Source organism: Equus quagga, chromosome 6 (genome assembly GCF_021613505.1).
Source record: "Equus quagga isolate Etosha38 chromosome 6, UCLA_HA_Equagga_1.0, whole genome shotgun sequence".
NCBI classification, from domain to species: Eukaryota; Metazoa; Chordata; class Mammalia; order Perissodactyla; family Equidae; genus Equus; species Equus quagga.
The window spans coordinates 68328695-68344886 of NC_060272.1; the positions used below are offsets into that span (position 1 = coordinate 68328695).

Sequence of the window (16192 nt, forward strand, 5' to 3'; positions counted from 1 at the left end):
ATCTGACTTTCATTCGCCTTATTTATATTGAAAGATATATTGATTTTCAAAATATAAACAGTGATAGTGTCTTTCCCAAACTGTTAAGGTGATTACTTGTGATTAAAACTACTTTTTTTTAGCATATCAGCATACCATCAGCCATAGAAGTGCACTAAAATCTGGCAGACATATTTAAAATTTGAATTTCAGTTCCTTGCTGCTGGGCTACTGAGGCATGAAGAACAGAGTCAGGGTTCAGAACCTTTAGTATTCGGAAAGGCAGCCAGCAGGAGTGAAAAACGTTAAAGAACATTTTCCCAGCAGTAGTAACTGGGAGCTACTGACCATCTCCATAAGTGGTCCCATGAGCTATCTGAAAAGAGGTGCTGTTATAATCTTCTGCCAGTTCAGGGGTGTGTGTGTGTGTGTTTGTAGGGAATGGATTGCAAATATTATGATTTGACTCTCAATGAACAGATCCCCTAGGAAATAGCTGTCTGCCCATCTGCAGCATTGTGGTTGCTACATTAACCTTGACCAAGCAATGCACACCACAGAGAGAAGGGAGCGATAGATCAGGACTATGCTAACCACACTTGCAATGTTTTCCCAGGAAATGAGATTGAGAAAACTTCAATAAACTGTTATTGAACTCCTGTAATTTATTTAATTCATTCAACAAATATTTTTAAGTACCTATTGGCCACCAGTCACTGTACTTGACTTGGGTAAAACAGTAATACATAATAAATGTCTTCTGATCTCAAGGACCCTTTAATTTGACATGGGAAAAACAGACACATAAAATAAAATGAAAAATAAGTAAATATGACAGAATGTTAAGAAATGTCAGCATTACCAAGCCAGGTTATTCCAGGAATGCAAGGAGGATTCAGTAGTTGAAAATATCTTAATTTAACTCACTAGATTAATAGGTCAGAAGAGAAAAGTCATATGATTGTCTTCACTGATTCTGAAAAGGCATTTGATGAAAACAACATTTATTCTTGATAAAATGTCTTAGTAAAATAGAAATAGATGGATACTTCTTTAACATCATAAAATATACATATGTCAGTGCTAACTGGAACATTATGCTTAGTTGGGAACATCAGAAACATTCCCACTAAAGTCAGGAATAAACTAAGAATCTTTACAGTTATCATTATTGCACATCGTTGTTCTGGGTGATTCTACCAATGCAGTAAGATAAGCTAAAGATAGAATATGGTGGAAAAGATACTATGGCAGTCTCCAGGCCCAAGCCTTAACTAGCAACTTCCTCTTCCTGGATCTTGGATTCTCTCTCTTGACAACCAGCCGCTATGCCATGAGGAAGCCTAAACCGACCACCTGCTTCTTTAGGATCACTCTAAGGAGACTGCAGGCTGCTTTTCTCACCTCTGAAGTGATGCAAATATGGTAATAATCATCCAAGGTTTTTACCCATAGTAGAAGATATTGAAAGGTTTGGAATAAGGAAGGTTAAGAAGTAAGCTCTTCATCTTTGGATAAGCAGGAAACTACAGGGAGGTCCACATAGACAGGCCCACAGTCCCAGATGGCTGATGGCCAGCACCAGCTTGCCATCCTGAAAGTTCATCCTCCAGGTCCCAGTCAAGCAACCTGAATGATGCTGTGAAGTAAAAAGGGGCTCTCTGTTCTAAATCCTGCCCCCAATTGAAAATTTGTGAGTGAAATTAATGTTTGCTGTTCTTTTAAGCTACTAAGTTTCGGACTGGTTTGTTAATGTTGTGATGGACAATTGGAACAGGTTTTGGTCCCTAGAAACGGGGTGCTGCTGTAACAAAACCTGAAACACGTGGCATTGGCTTTGGAACTGGGCTGCAGTCAGAAGCTGAAAAGGCCTTGAGGGAAATGTCAGTAAAATCCTTAAGTATGTTGAGGGAAGTGTCAGCAGATGTCCGAGGGGCAGGGTGGGATGATGGTGAGAGATTACATCACAAGAAGAACATTCTTTCCTGAATTGTTTATATCCAAGAAAAGAACATTACTTAGATTGAGTCTTTTCTTTAGTGGCTAAGAGCAGAAACAACATTACTCTTTGGATTCTGAGAAAAATACCCTACCTTCACTTCATTCCTGATTTTGCATAGCAGTTCTTAGCTATTCAAAATAGTTTCACATATATGAGCCTATTTTATACCTTGAATAGCCTATGAAAATAAGCAGATCAACTATTACTGTATGATCCCATTTTAAGATAATCAGATCAAGAGGTTAAAGGACAGGCACAAGTCACACAATTATTTAGGGGCAGAGGCAGCCCTAGATGTGGCTCTTTCTGTAGTCCTAATTCCACAGAAAGTTGTTCCCCACAGTGGGTGGGAATTTAACCCTTGCCACCATTTACACAGGGCAAGGGCAGTCTGAGGAACTGGAGAACAAAAGACGCAATCAGGCGGGACTCCATTTGACCGCCTCTCGCTAGTTCTCTTTCAGAACAACATTCTGGGAGAAGCAGAACCTCATGGTCGTATTGACTTGTTTTCTTTCCTGTCCTAGCTGTTTACATTCTGAATGTAGTTCCAAATAAATGTTTCAGGTTCTGGACGGTTGGTTTTAGCTCCAAGACCTTCAATATTTGATGAGTTTGGGAAACTGAGAAGCTGATAAGAAACACATCCAACACAATTCGCTATTAGATTGCTTTTATAATTTCCCTAAAATTCAGACTTAAAGGGGAACCCTGGATACAATTCACTGGGCCCATTACATGAGATGTTTCTTGTTTAAGTAGGAAGAACCCACAGGGGAGGAGAGCAGTCATCTGTGGATGGGTCTTCAAAGCAGCCACCTTGTGCAGGGCACCTGCTTCTTTAAGATCACTGTAAGGAGATGGCAGGCTATCTTTTCCACCTCTGAGGTGATGAGAATATGGTAGTAATTATCCAACATTTTTACCTGTAGTGGAAGATACCAAAAAGTTTGAAATAAGGAAGGGTGAGAGGTAACCTCTTGATCTTTGGATAAGCAGGAAACTATAAGACAGTTTCTGAACTATATTAATCCCTTCAGTTTCCTCCTTTATTTTAGGGTTGGACCACTGCTTCTCCAGGCCCCTGACTTCCTAGAGTGTCCCTGTCCTGAGTATTTACCTCAAGTAAACACTGGGATCACCTACGGAGTTATGTTATTCATTTTAAAAACCAAAATTGAATCATATCCCATGTCTGGTAGCCTTCTGTCTTAAAAAAGCAGCGCCTGCAGATGAGCAGAGCTCTGCCTCAGGACAGAGATGCAGCAGAAATAGGAACGCAAGTCCTTGGGAGGGGAGCCTGAGCAGTGTACGTGGCCACCACAGATTGCTACATAAAATGATGGTGTCAATGCTAGAACAATTTGTAAACTATAAAATATTCTACAAATATGAGTCGTTAAATAAATTGATCTCAATTCTCAACAAGGTGTTCCAAGAGTTCAGACAATTTCGATGTAGTCTGGAGCCAACTCTTACGTACGCTAAGATTTCAATGAAGATCAAATATGAAAACAATCACCATCAGTGATGTCAACTATATTAAATGAATTAAGTCGGTGGCATTTGCTGAAAAGCACTGAAGGGCAATATGCCTTTCTAAGTTTATTTAAGCAAAAAGTCAATAAAGGACGTCAATCCCAAGAAAAATTTGTGAAACAGATTGCTTTATCTATATTTTGCAGATAAGAAAGTGAGATGAATAAAGTGTACTGGAAACTTTCATTTCCTGCTGCCTCACTGCTGCCTGGACCCTTCAGATGGATCTGTGTCCTCCTGTGTGACAGGTATTGGGCCAAGGTGAACACCTGGCTTAGGATTGGTCCATCCATTGCTTACCAGTGACCCAGGACTTGAGTGGATGGTCTGGCCTGAAAAGATGAGCTACCACAATCTGATTTTCCCTCTCTGGACATGGATCCAGAATATTCAGCAGTAAGTTACCAACTCAAGGATCTATAGGCCTAATGAAGAGGCTGCCATTTATGGCCATGTTTAAGATGGTTAAGTACAAAAAAAGTGAACAATAGAAAGGAAAATGACAGAAATATTCTAAGATGCACTGAAGTGGTGAGAGAAATGGAGACAAGAAAATGACCGCTCCCCAAATTTACCTTGGATTCTCTCCATCCTTTGGCCTGGGTGTTTTTTCTTCATTTCCTATGATACTTTACTGAGTTTAAAATAAATTCTTTTTCTTTCTTAAGCGGGTTTGAGTGATTTTTGATTTATAAGATACTTAAATGGAAGAGAGAGTTTATTGCTGGAGATTATACAGCTAATAATTAGAGGCAAAACTCAGGCATACCCGACCCTTAAGATCTCTCCCAGCGCTAAGCTCCATCTTTTCTCCTAAGAACTTCTCAATATTTACTAGGATCCTCCCAAAAGTCTCAAAGAATGGGTCAGATTTTGTGGATTCCAAGCATCGTGGCACTCTGTTAAAAGACAGAGCTTGCGGCAACCTTCAAATTAAGCCACGTAGGCAGCCACGTAGGCAGCCACCTACTTTGTTAACGAACATTGCTGTTTCGTTGGTTTTAAGGTAAGGGTAATTTAGACCAATGCCTTGAAGAAACGTTGTAAATTATCGCTTGGAGAGCTTTACATTCTCTTTCAAGAACAGCCCCTGTCTTCATTGTAACAACCGTGCTTTTTCTGGAGAGACTATGCCTGCAGTAACTCGTCATGTATAACATCACAGGCGCCTGGATCACTTTTGTTGTAATGTAATCCAGTTCATGTTTATTCTATTTTACAATTAACTTGGGGAAACAAGGAGCAGTTGAACCACTAGAATGAATTAAATCTATAAGAAAATTTTCATCTTCAAGAAATTTATTTTGAAGTGCATTTCTTTAGATTTCTGACATATTTGAATCAAAGATTTGAGAATACCAAAGTCACTGTCAGTTATCACTAGGGAATGCATTTAGAAATATTTTTTAATTTGGTGATCACAAGAGAAATTTGATATCCATTTAGAAACTGTCAGTTTATCATTTTGTGGTTATCGCCAAGGATAAAATATATTGTATTTTTAAAAATCAGTTTTGCCATTGTCTTTTGGGTATTGCAAATACAAAAACCATAGTAAAGTAAAGGGTTTATGTGATCTTTATAAAGAACTCTGGGATAAACCAGATATGTAAATTTGTATGACATGTACATGTGGGGTTCTGTGGATGAGTGGTAGAACTATTCTAACATCTTTAATCACCTTTCGCACGTTTCCATCCATAATTTTGAAATCATAGTGACTACATTCTCCAGTATGCACATAGGAAGTTTCTTCTTGGATGTTTAAAAGCATTAGATTAAAATTCCATATATTAAGTATAATTTTACTTGAATTTAAAAAAAGAAAAAGAAACTGAAGTGAAACTTAAAAATTTTCAGATAAATGTTGTCTCCTTTTTCTAACAAGTGCTACTGTTTCCTCAGAGATTCTTCTGGCTCTGGTTCAAGAGAGAGGACTAAACATTTCTTTGTTCGTGTTTTGCACTAAATTCTATAAAGATGCTAGTTAAAACATATAAAAGGGAATAGAGTTATTGCAGGCAGATAATAAGGTGAGGTAGGCTGGGGCATCAACAAACCAGGCAGTTTTGTAGAGAATTTCTAGATGATTGAAAATAAGTGGGATATACTGAGGAATAAACAAAACTGGAGGGTTCTTTATCCAAATATGCACCAGAGTCTGAAGTAGAGATTTATTTCTATGAGAAGAACAATTGTCACTCAGAGATTTGGGGACAGCATATGGACAGAACAAAAATTGCAAGGAGGGATCCATTGAAATGATGGTTGAAGGGACATCTTTAGAACAGATGTGCTAGTCTTGCTTCCTCCATCTTTCCTTCCTGCTTCCCTCCATCACCAGTGCACAGAGTTCTTGGCCTCATCTGTTTATCTTCAGGCTGAACTCAGAAAACTGCACCTTTTTTTTCCTGAGGAAGATTTGCCCAGAACCAACATCTGTGCCAATCTTCCACTATTTGGTATGTGGATCGCTGCCCCAGTGTGGCCGCCGACAAGCAGTGTAGGTCCACGCCCAGGAACTGAACTGAGGCCTTGGAAGAAGAGCGTGCCAAGCTCAAACAGTAGGCCATGGGGCTGGCCCCAAGAACCGCACTTTTTTAGAGAACTTAATTGCTCTATTGAGGTGTAGGCACACAGGATATAGCCCTCATCATTTTAGCCTGATGAGAGGCTGTGCAACCACCTCTGTGAGAGCTTGCTTGCTGCCAACCGTACCATTAAGGGAAACAGACCTTTGTACATGCAGAGATATGCCATCCCAGCTGCCTTCATTCATAAATGTGACGGGGTGTCTCAGGGCTGCCAAATATTGGAGGAAATAAACAGCACAAAGGATAACAAGCTAAAACAAGTGGCCGAAAAAGAGACAGACAAATTTTGGACCAAGAATAATAAAAAAAAATCATTTATTCAATATTCAGTCAACAAAAGTTTATTAAATATCCAATGTGTTCCCAGCACTGTTGTAGGCACTTGGAACACATCGGTGAATAAAACATGATCTCTGCTTCACGGAGCTTCCATTCTAGCAGGAGAGACAGCCGATAAACAAATAAAAATAAACAGAGTGAATAGGGAATTTATGTAGGATGGTAAAGATGGAAATGGAGTTACAGTTTTAAATAGAGTAGTCAGGGCAGGCATTATTGAGAAGATGCCATTTGAGCAAAGAATTAAAGGTGGCATGGGAGTTAGCAAAGATGAAAAAGCTTTCCAGGAAGATGGAACAACCAACGCAAAGACCCTAACATAGGAGCGTGTCTGGTATCTTTCTGATAAGCAGGGATGTAACTCTTCTGGTTGCTGCAGAGACTGAGGCAGAGCAATAGGAGAGGAGGGAGAGAACCCAGGCGAGATCTTGTAAGGTTTTGTCCGCCACTGTAAGGGCTTTGGCTTTTACTCTGAGAGAAAGGGGAAGCCCTCACAGGAAAAGGGGCAGAGGAGTAACATGATCTGACTTCAAATTTAAAAGGATCATTCTGGCTGCTGTGGGGAGGGGTAGGACAAATGTAGAAGCTGGGGACCAATTCAGAGGTTATTGCTGAAATCCTGGTGAGACATGATGATGAACTGGACCAGGGCGTTAGCAGTGAGGATGGTGAGAACTGTTTGTACTTAGAGTGTATTTTGGAGGTGGAGAAGGCAAAGAAAAATTAAATCCTTCTTAAGAGGCTACAGTGACCTGATAGAGGAAGTCCAAGCTCAGCAACCAGCTAAGAAGAGCCAATTGAAGACTGAAAAAAACTTTACCAGAATCATCATCATCCTCCTCCTCCTCCTCCTCCTCAAGGGGATGCAATAAAATCATAGAAAAAGCCTTTCTGCATATAAAAACTCAAACAAAAAGTCACTAGATGAGCTGAAAAAGAGGCTATCCATTGTTGAGAGTTCTGGAAGATAATTGAAAGAAATATCTTACTATATAGAGAAAAAACACAAAGTGAGAGAAATTATGAGGGAAATACATAGACTGGTAAGGGAGGTTCAGGGAGTCTAACTTGTGAATAACAGGACTTCAAAATGGTGGAAAATATATAGATGGGAGGGGGAGACAAAAATCAAATAAGTTCTAGAAGAAAATTTCCATAAGCTTAAAAAAAGACAGTGAAAGAAAGACTTGATACCATATATTGAAAAGATTTACAAGGCCCAGACAGATTAAAAAAAGTCACACACGTAGACATATCCTGATGAAATTTCTGAATTCCAAGAATCTTCAGAAAATCTTTTAGATTTATGAATTCAAAGAAAGTTACTAACAAAGGAAGGACGAGTATTGGTTTTCCATTTACTACACTGAGAGCTGAAGGGCGATCTTTTGAGAGAAATGGACAGTGATCTAGGCTTTATATACGTTTGTAAGATATTGCCCATCTAACAGAGAAAAGAGAGGGTATGTCACTCATGGACTATCCGAAGAAAATTCTTGAGAAAGAAAATTGCCAAAAAGAAAAACGGAATGGATTCCGTTCAATAGATTGTGTGATTAAGAAAAACTGGAAGAAATTAGTGATATGGTGAAGAAGGTAAATATTTCTTCTCTCAACAAGAATAAAAGATCAATTGGCTATCTATCTAACTATCATATATCTGTCTATTTACCTTCCTCAATGGATAAAGATAATATTATTGGAAAATGATAATGCAAGTGCTAAGTAAACCTTAAAACAGAAGAGACGTGTGAGAAAACTAAATGACAGCCTAGAGGTGAAATTCTAAACTATCTTGGCAAAATACGGAAGAAGTTGAGGGCAGGACTAAGGAAAGGGGGCTCCAGTTGAGAAGAAAAGCAATCTCAAGTTTCATTTCCAGAGTTGATGAATGTCGGCAAATAAAATCTTGATGGAGGTAATAGTTATTATATTTTGTATGTCATCAGCCAATTGAAAAGTATAGGAGAATTTCCAAATTAACCTTGGCAGGGAGGAAGGGATAAAAAAAATTGACCCAGACAACAAAAGTAACAAAGTTGACGAAAGGAAACCACAAAAGTTGCAAGTAAGAACATAAAAGAAGATGGAAAGTAAAATGAACTATATTATTTTTCAAGGTAATTATGAACAAACAGAGTTTACCTTCCAAAAGATGGACCTTTTGTCCTCCTACCTACCAGAGACTGCCCATTTGTACTTAGAATTTCCACAGCAGTTTGAGACACCCCAGCAATAATTTCCATTTGGAGAGGAGTCTTTGGAATTCTGAGCACTTAATCTGATCAGAGGGTACAGGAACCGAACTGATAATTTAACCAGAGTTCCTATAGGTGAGAAAAGCAAAGGAGAGTTCAACTATCACATTTTTGTGGGGATCTTTATTAGTGAGTTTCACATAGAGAAGACTGCTCTGGGCTTCCACCTTCACAGATTTTTCAATGTAATGGCATTCAGATGAGGTCTTGGAATTTGTAATTTTCATAAGCTCCCTGGTGATTCAGAGATGCAGTTGGATTTAGAAGTGATTCCTCTTGGCCCAGTTGCAGCCTGTGTTAGTGTTGTACGATACAGTGAATGTAGAATGGAAACAGCACAGCCTGAACTATATATGCGTAATCTTGACAATCCGAGAATTTGCCCTTGGGTTTAGGCACACACAGTAGACATCTCTCATGCATCAACCTAGCAAGGAACTCTAGGTACCTCTCTTGCCTAACAGTTGACAATTGCACCAATGCTGGCAGGATCAGGCAGCTCTTAGGGTTAGAAAGCCTACTTTTACTTCCTAAAAGTAGATGCTCAAAATATAGCAGGTAATCATTGTTACCAGGTATAAAACTTCCATATCATGCTGATTAAATTAATTTTTGCTGGCTCAATGACAAAAACCTAGGGACAAGGAACACGTGTTACAAGTTAATTTTTGCCATCTTTGCCAGCCAAGTGAATACTGACATCACTTTCTGTATTTAGGGAATCATTGCTATTTCTCAGTGAGCTCCTTGACATGCTCCATAAAATGCATTTTAATTATGTTTCTTACTTTGGCCTTTGCCCTTCCAGGCTTTTTACAAAAAACAGCAGGAGCCTCTACAACATTCTATGTTACTTTTAAGGTGCAATCCAAGAGCTAGTTGGTTTGCCAGCGTGCAGTAGTATTACAAAATTGTACTTGGCCTCGTCCATGGATAGTTTTTGGGAAAGATCTGTATTTTAGCCATCATTTAGTTTCAGACTTAGAGTAAGAATAGAAGGGGATAAAATAGTGCATAACTTCCTCCTGTTCTCCACAATTTTCCCCACACTGAGGTCCTGCACTTCTAACAATGACTATAAAACTCCTCTGACTTGTGAGTCCTTCAAAGTCGAAAATTCTGTAACCTTCGGAACAGCAGGTCTCCAACCTTTTGTGTTTGCGTCATACTTTTGACGACTGGACATTTTTTTTGGACACAGTTAAGAGATTTATATGTTCAAAATGGGATATTTGCAAAGTATTACCCTGGTTATTTATTGTTCTCATGGAGATCAATCTTAGCATCAAAAATAGTGGGACAACCAGACATTATGTGCCTCCTGACGTGATGCAATAGGAAATTCACAGCATCGCCTACAAAGTATTCTTGCCAAAAATACTTAACTGAAACTACTCAAACTTTTAGCTCTAACTTCCAGCTTACAGAAAAAAGGAAAAAGAGTTAAATGATACTGTATCCTCACTTCCCATAGTTCATTACTGTAATACTGCCTTTCCCTGCACCCTCAAATCCCTCGACCTCCTCTCTCTTCATTGCACTTGCCTGGCAAAACCCCGCTTTGGGTGAACCCAATTCTCCATCCTCTGGGCCAACTGCATGTCTATATCTGAACGGCTGCTTGTGGCTGGTAGAAAGCACACAACCGTATTGACTGCTATCATTTTGAATCTCTGACCACAGACCTCAAGTGAGCCCTTGGGACTCCGTGGCTATTCCACTCGCCTCAAACCTCCAAAACCACTTTCCTCTTCCTCACTCTCAGCTTATCAACTTGCTTCTCATTTTAATGAGAAAATAAAAACAGTCATTAGAAAACTTCCTTGTCTTCCCACCACAAAATCTATTCTTCTGCCTTCATCTTTCCCATAAATCCAGCCTTCCCTTTTCAAGGGTGGATAAACCTACCTTGTTCCTCTCTAGGGCCAATGCCTTCCTTTGGTGCACTGGAACTCATCCTCTCTCAGCACTCAAGGACTTTGTTCCTGCAACTTTCCCTCTTTTTCATGTGTCAAATTTCCCCATAAATTGGATCAGTTTCAAGAAGGCTTTAATATCTCTTATCCCTTAATCCTGTTGCTATGCTCTACATTATAGCAAAATTCCAGGAAAGCCTTGTCTAAATTCAATGTGTCAACTTCTTAAGCTCTCATTTTTCCTCCCTAACCCCCCTAAAATAAAGAGAATAGTATAATGAACATGTATGTCCCCAGTACCCAGCTTCAGAAGTCAATTATTGCAAACACATTTAGAGCTCTCTTGTATCTTTCCTAGACCGCATCCCTCTCCCTTATGCCCTATGCCACAGATAGCTAGTGTGGCACCGGGCCACTCATACCCTGCTGCAGGAAGCACAGTTGATAATGGTCCCAGATGACTCTCCTCTGAATTTACCACTGTATTTGCCGCTCCCAGCAATGACGGAGCATGGTGGGCATACAGGTTCAGGACTATTTCTGTTTGATGCAGGGTTTCACTAATAGGCAACTTTGGCTTAAGGACTCCTAATCAGCCTGGACACAACTTTTTTAGGACCTCACTGCAATCTGATTTTCTTCTCATCCAATCCTTCTTTCCTTGTATCCTTTCACAGACTTCAACTGTGCAATGTGGTGTGAAGTTTTCCTGCCTACTCCTGCTTCTTCCCCTTTATCTTTCCCAGCCATGTTCCCTAAAATGTTCCTTGCCATGTAATCCCATGTCTGCTTCTTGGAGAACCAAAGTAACTCAGACACTATCCTGATTTTGGTGATTATTATTTTCGTGTCTGTCTGTCTGTCTTTTATATATTCATATATAATTGTTTTATGTTATTAAATTTTATACATAGCCTTCTGTAAATTAGTCTTTTTTGCACAATGATATTTGTTTAATATTTATCTACATTGAAATATGTAGCTCATAATTCATTTTTACTGCTATATTAAATCATTATATTAATATAATATAATTTATTCATTCATTTTTCTGTTAATGCACATCTATGTTGCTCCAACTTTTTGCTATTGTAAGGTTGCAATAAACACTCTTTCATCTTTCTCTGTTGCACACTCCTGCAAGAGTTTCTCTGGAATATGTGAGTTAAATGCTGAGTGATAGTGTTGCACATCTTTGACTTGACAACTTATCATCAAATTGCTCTCCAAAGTGGTTGCTTCAATTTTCACTCCTGCTAGCAGTGAGTGAAGATAGTCTTGCTCCTCCATATTCTTGTCTTCTCTTGTTAATGTTGGATTTTTTTTAGTTTTGCTAATATCATGGGCGAAAAGTGTCTTAGCATGGTCTTAACGTGCATTTCCGTGATTGCTGGCAGGAAGGAGCACCTTATTATATGTTTAGTGACCCTTGGGATGTCCTCTTCTTTAAAATATCTATTAAAGCTTTTGCTCATTTTTTTACCAGGTTGTTTTTCTTATTGACATTGGAATTCTTATTATATTCTGGATATTAGTGTTTTGTCAGTTATATTCATTGCAAATATATTATTCCAAGCTGTGACATGTATTTTCACTTTGTTTATTGTGTCTTTTGAGTCACAGAAGATTAAAATTTTAATGTAGTCAAATATTTAAATCTTTTCTTCCACGGTTCTTTCTCTCTTAATTTTTCTCTCACTCTTCTTTTGATGTGTCTAGTTTCAGGAATTCTACTCTGTCTTGGGGTTATAAATATATTCTCACAATTTGTTCTAGAGGATATAAAACTCACATTTCATGTTTAGGAGTTCAATGCATCTAGAATTGATTTTTCTGTAATAACAACCCAATTCATTTTTTTTCCAATTTTAGTAACTAATTGACCCATCATCATGTGTTGAGTAGTCTATTCTTTCCTTGCTGATCAGTAATGCCATATATCAAGTATCTATTCATATTTGGACCTGTTTATTCTGTTTTATTGATCTGTTTGTCCATTCCAGCATCAGTATCACACCTTTTACAAATTATTACAGTTTTATGAGTCTTGCCATCTGTTTTTCTTCTTCAAAACTGTCTTGGCTCTGCTTGATTTTCACATATCCATATAAGTCTGAAATCAGCTTGTCATATTGCATGAGAAACCTTGTTCAGAATTTGATTGGAATTGCATTGAAGTATCCAATAAATATGGGAAGAATAGGCATCTTTACAAAACTGACCCTTTCTATACACGTATGTGGTTTATCTCTTAATTTAAACAGATCTTTAATTTCTCTCACTAAAGTTTTACTATTTTATTCCTAATGAATTATATTTTTGCCACTGTTGCAAATGGCCTTTTAAAAACATGTTTCACTTTCTGTTTGTTTTTGTGTGTTGGATCCCTATTGATTTTTGTATATTAGTCCTATATCTAGCAGTATTGCTGATCTCTCATTGATTATATTTTGATTGTATATTCCGTTGGTTTCTCTATGTAGACAATTATATCACTTGTGAATAAAGACAGTTTTATTTCTTTCTCTCTAATGTTTATGCTCAAACGAACACCTTTAGTATCAATCTCAACTTTTTTCAAAGATTTTATTTTTCCTTTTTTCTCCCCAAAGCCCCCCAGTACATAGTTGTGTATTTTTAGTTGTGGGTCCTTCTAGTTGTGGCATGTGGGATGCCACCTCAGAATGGCCCGATGAGCAGCACCATGTCCACGACCAGGATCCGAACCAGTGAAACCCTGGGCTGCTGAAATGGAGTGCACGAACTTAACCAGTTGGCCACAGGGCCAGCCCCTCAATCTCAATTTAATTGTGCTTTTAGTCTCATCTATCTACCGAAACTGTTTTTATCAGTCATGAACAGCCTTCATGTTGCCAATCCAATGGTTAAATCTCAATCTTCAGCTTACTCAACCTCTCAGAATCATTAGATAAGTATGACTATGCCCTTTTTTTGAAAGACTTTCTTCACTTATCTTCTGGGACAACATTCCCTCCTAGTTTCCTCCTACATCCCTGGCTGCCTGTTCTCAGTCTTATTTGCTGATTCCTTCTCACTTCCTAATCTGTCAGTTTGGAATGGCCCAGTACTTGGTCCTTTAACCTCTTCCCTTTCTAGTTGTAGTCACACTCCAGGCAATCTCATTCAGCCCCATATGCTGAAAACTGAAATTTATAGCTCCAGCACCAATCTCTCTGGAATTGTATACTCGTTTATCCAATAGTCAACTTGACATTTTTACTTGGAAGTCTAATAGACATCTCAAGCTAAACAAATCCCAAACACACACTTTTCCTTCTATCCCTCACTAAGGCCCTTCTCAAGTATTCTTCATTTTAGTAAATATCACCACCATTTATCTGTTGCTGGAGCCAAAACCTAAGTGAGTTTGGATTTCTTTTTCTCACACATCCAACATTCAATCTGTTTGCAAGTCCTGTTGGCTCAATCTTAACAATACGTTACAGATCTGACCACTTCTCATCACTTCCTTTGCCACTACCTTGGTCTCAGTGACTACTGTTTTTTTCCTGAACTATTGTGATAATCACCTAGTTGGTCTTCCTGTTTCCACCTTGTCCCACTATAGCCTATTTTCCACACAGCAATCAAAGTGATATTTTAAAAACAAAGATGCAATCTAGTCATTTCCTTGCTCAAAACTTTCTGATGACTTCCTATCACACTTTGAATATAATCCACTGTCTTACTTTGGCCTACAGTGTCTCACATGGACTAACCATTGGCGACTTTCTGAGCTTTTCTTCTACCGCTCCTTCATTTATTCCACTCAAGTCATGTTGGCCCATTAGCTTTCTTCAAACATACCAAAGTTGTGACTACCTCAGAGCCTTTGTACTTACTATTTCCTCTGCATGGAATGTTCTTTTTCCTGTGGATCTTTGCATGAATCTCTTCCTCACTTAATTTAGATCTTGTCTCAAATATTAACTTACCAGCGAGGACTTCTTTGACCACTCTCTATAAAATTCCTGCCCCCTTCTCTATTTCCTCTTACTTTGCTTCATTTTGATTTTCCTTCACAGGACTTACCACTCTTTGACCTATATTTTATCTAGTTATTTATTTTTTGTCTCCTCAACTAGAATATAAATTCCTTGAGGGAACTTGCCTTCTATATCTATAGAGCTGCATTGCTAGTGCCTAGGGAAGTATCTAGAAGATTGGAGGGGCTCAGTAAATGTTTATTGAATAAATAAATGAGCAACATCTCTCAGGACTTTTAAACACATCTATAATTTTCTTTCTTTGGACCTGTTTGCCTTTCAGTTCTATGATGCAATTTTAGTAGAACCATTTCCTGTCCTGTATATATTTCCAACAAAATTCTCATCTATTCTACTAAACACACACTCTTCCTTTAGTTGGATTGGATGATAACCATTATCTCTTTGTTCACAGCAACTTTTATCTTTGAAGTCCAATCTGTTGAATTGCTATCCCTCTAACTCAAATTTTATTTTACATAGAGCACTTTGACTAGATAAAATAAAGTTTAGACAACAGACAAATTTGGTGGCACACATATGAAGGGTTGGCTGTCTAGAGGTGATCTTGGAGAAAACATTCTCTGTGGTAAAGTCTCATTCCTAAGAGAGTTAAGACCACAGAATTGAGAATGAATGTTTTATACCCCAAAACCATGCTGCAGGAAAGCAGTGAGGATATATTCATTTTTGACTTTGACTTAGTTGTCTGAGGCCAACAGTCTTGGCTGATAGAAGGAAAATCTCCAGGTAGTCTCTTTGTTTTATGGACAGTCATGGCCTCAATGTTGGCTGTCTTTGCAATCATTTTGGAGTTGTCCTGCGTATTTACTCACACTATGACTGCAATGTGTGAAGAAAATGTAATTTGGTTCCTAAACAATTTACTTACTAAAACAGATCTAATCATCATCATGAGCCCTACTGTGTTGCAGAAAAAATTGTAAACCTGCCATAAATGATTTCTCAGTATCTTTAGGTTTAATACAACAGTGTGTATAGAGTGGTGGCTCTGTGTGTGGAACATGTGTTATTTTAATTATGAATTTTTAAAAACATTTCTTACTAATTCCTTTCTACAAATGATTGAAAAAGCTGTAACTAACTTGTAGACAAATGTTCAGACTTCTTCCCTCTGGAAGAATGTCTTTATGGTGGCTCTGTGTGTAGGTCATCGTGCTAACCTCTGGGTCCCTGCTCACCTGTGCAATGATGGTATCCCTGGTCTCCCTGACCACTGCTTCCATCTGGGGCATCTACTGCTGGTCTCTTCCCCAGGTTCAGTGGCTCATCCCTGTTGAAGGGCCCCATCTGAGTTTCATGACCTCATCGGCCTCTCTGGTGATGTCACTTTGTCCTTGGCATAGTAACTCCTTCTAGAAAGTTTCCTTGTCTGATTCTCAAACTCTTTGCTCAACAACCTAGAGGTATGCAGGGACTTCTGAGTCTTTTCCACATGACATGGAAGCCAAGAACTCAAATTTTCGGCTTACCTCTGGTGCACAACCACTGCTGTCTCCTGGGGCTGCCTCCAGAAGGTTGGATGGGGGTGGCATCT

General features: G+C 38.6%; 1 long non-coding RNA gene across 3 annotated transcripts in view; it reads left to right on the forward strand.

Moving 5' to 3' along the window:
- Window positions 1-4187, forward strand: part of LOC124241070 (uncharacterized) — an 83984-nt gene extending 79797 nt beyond the window's left edge. For all 3 annotated transcript variants that reach the window (XR_006889089.1, XR_006889087.1, XR_006889088.1), the window contains one exon: window positions 3667-4187. This is a non-coding gene — a long non-coding RNA (uncharacterized LOC124241070). The remainder of the gene's footprint in view (window positions 1-3666) is intronic.
- Window positions 4188-16192: the final 12005 nt, after the last annotated feature.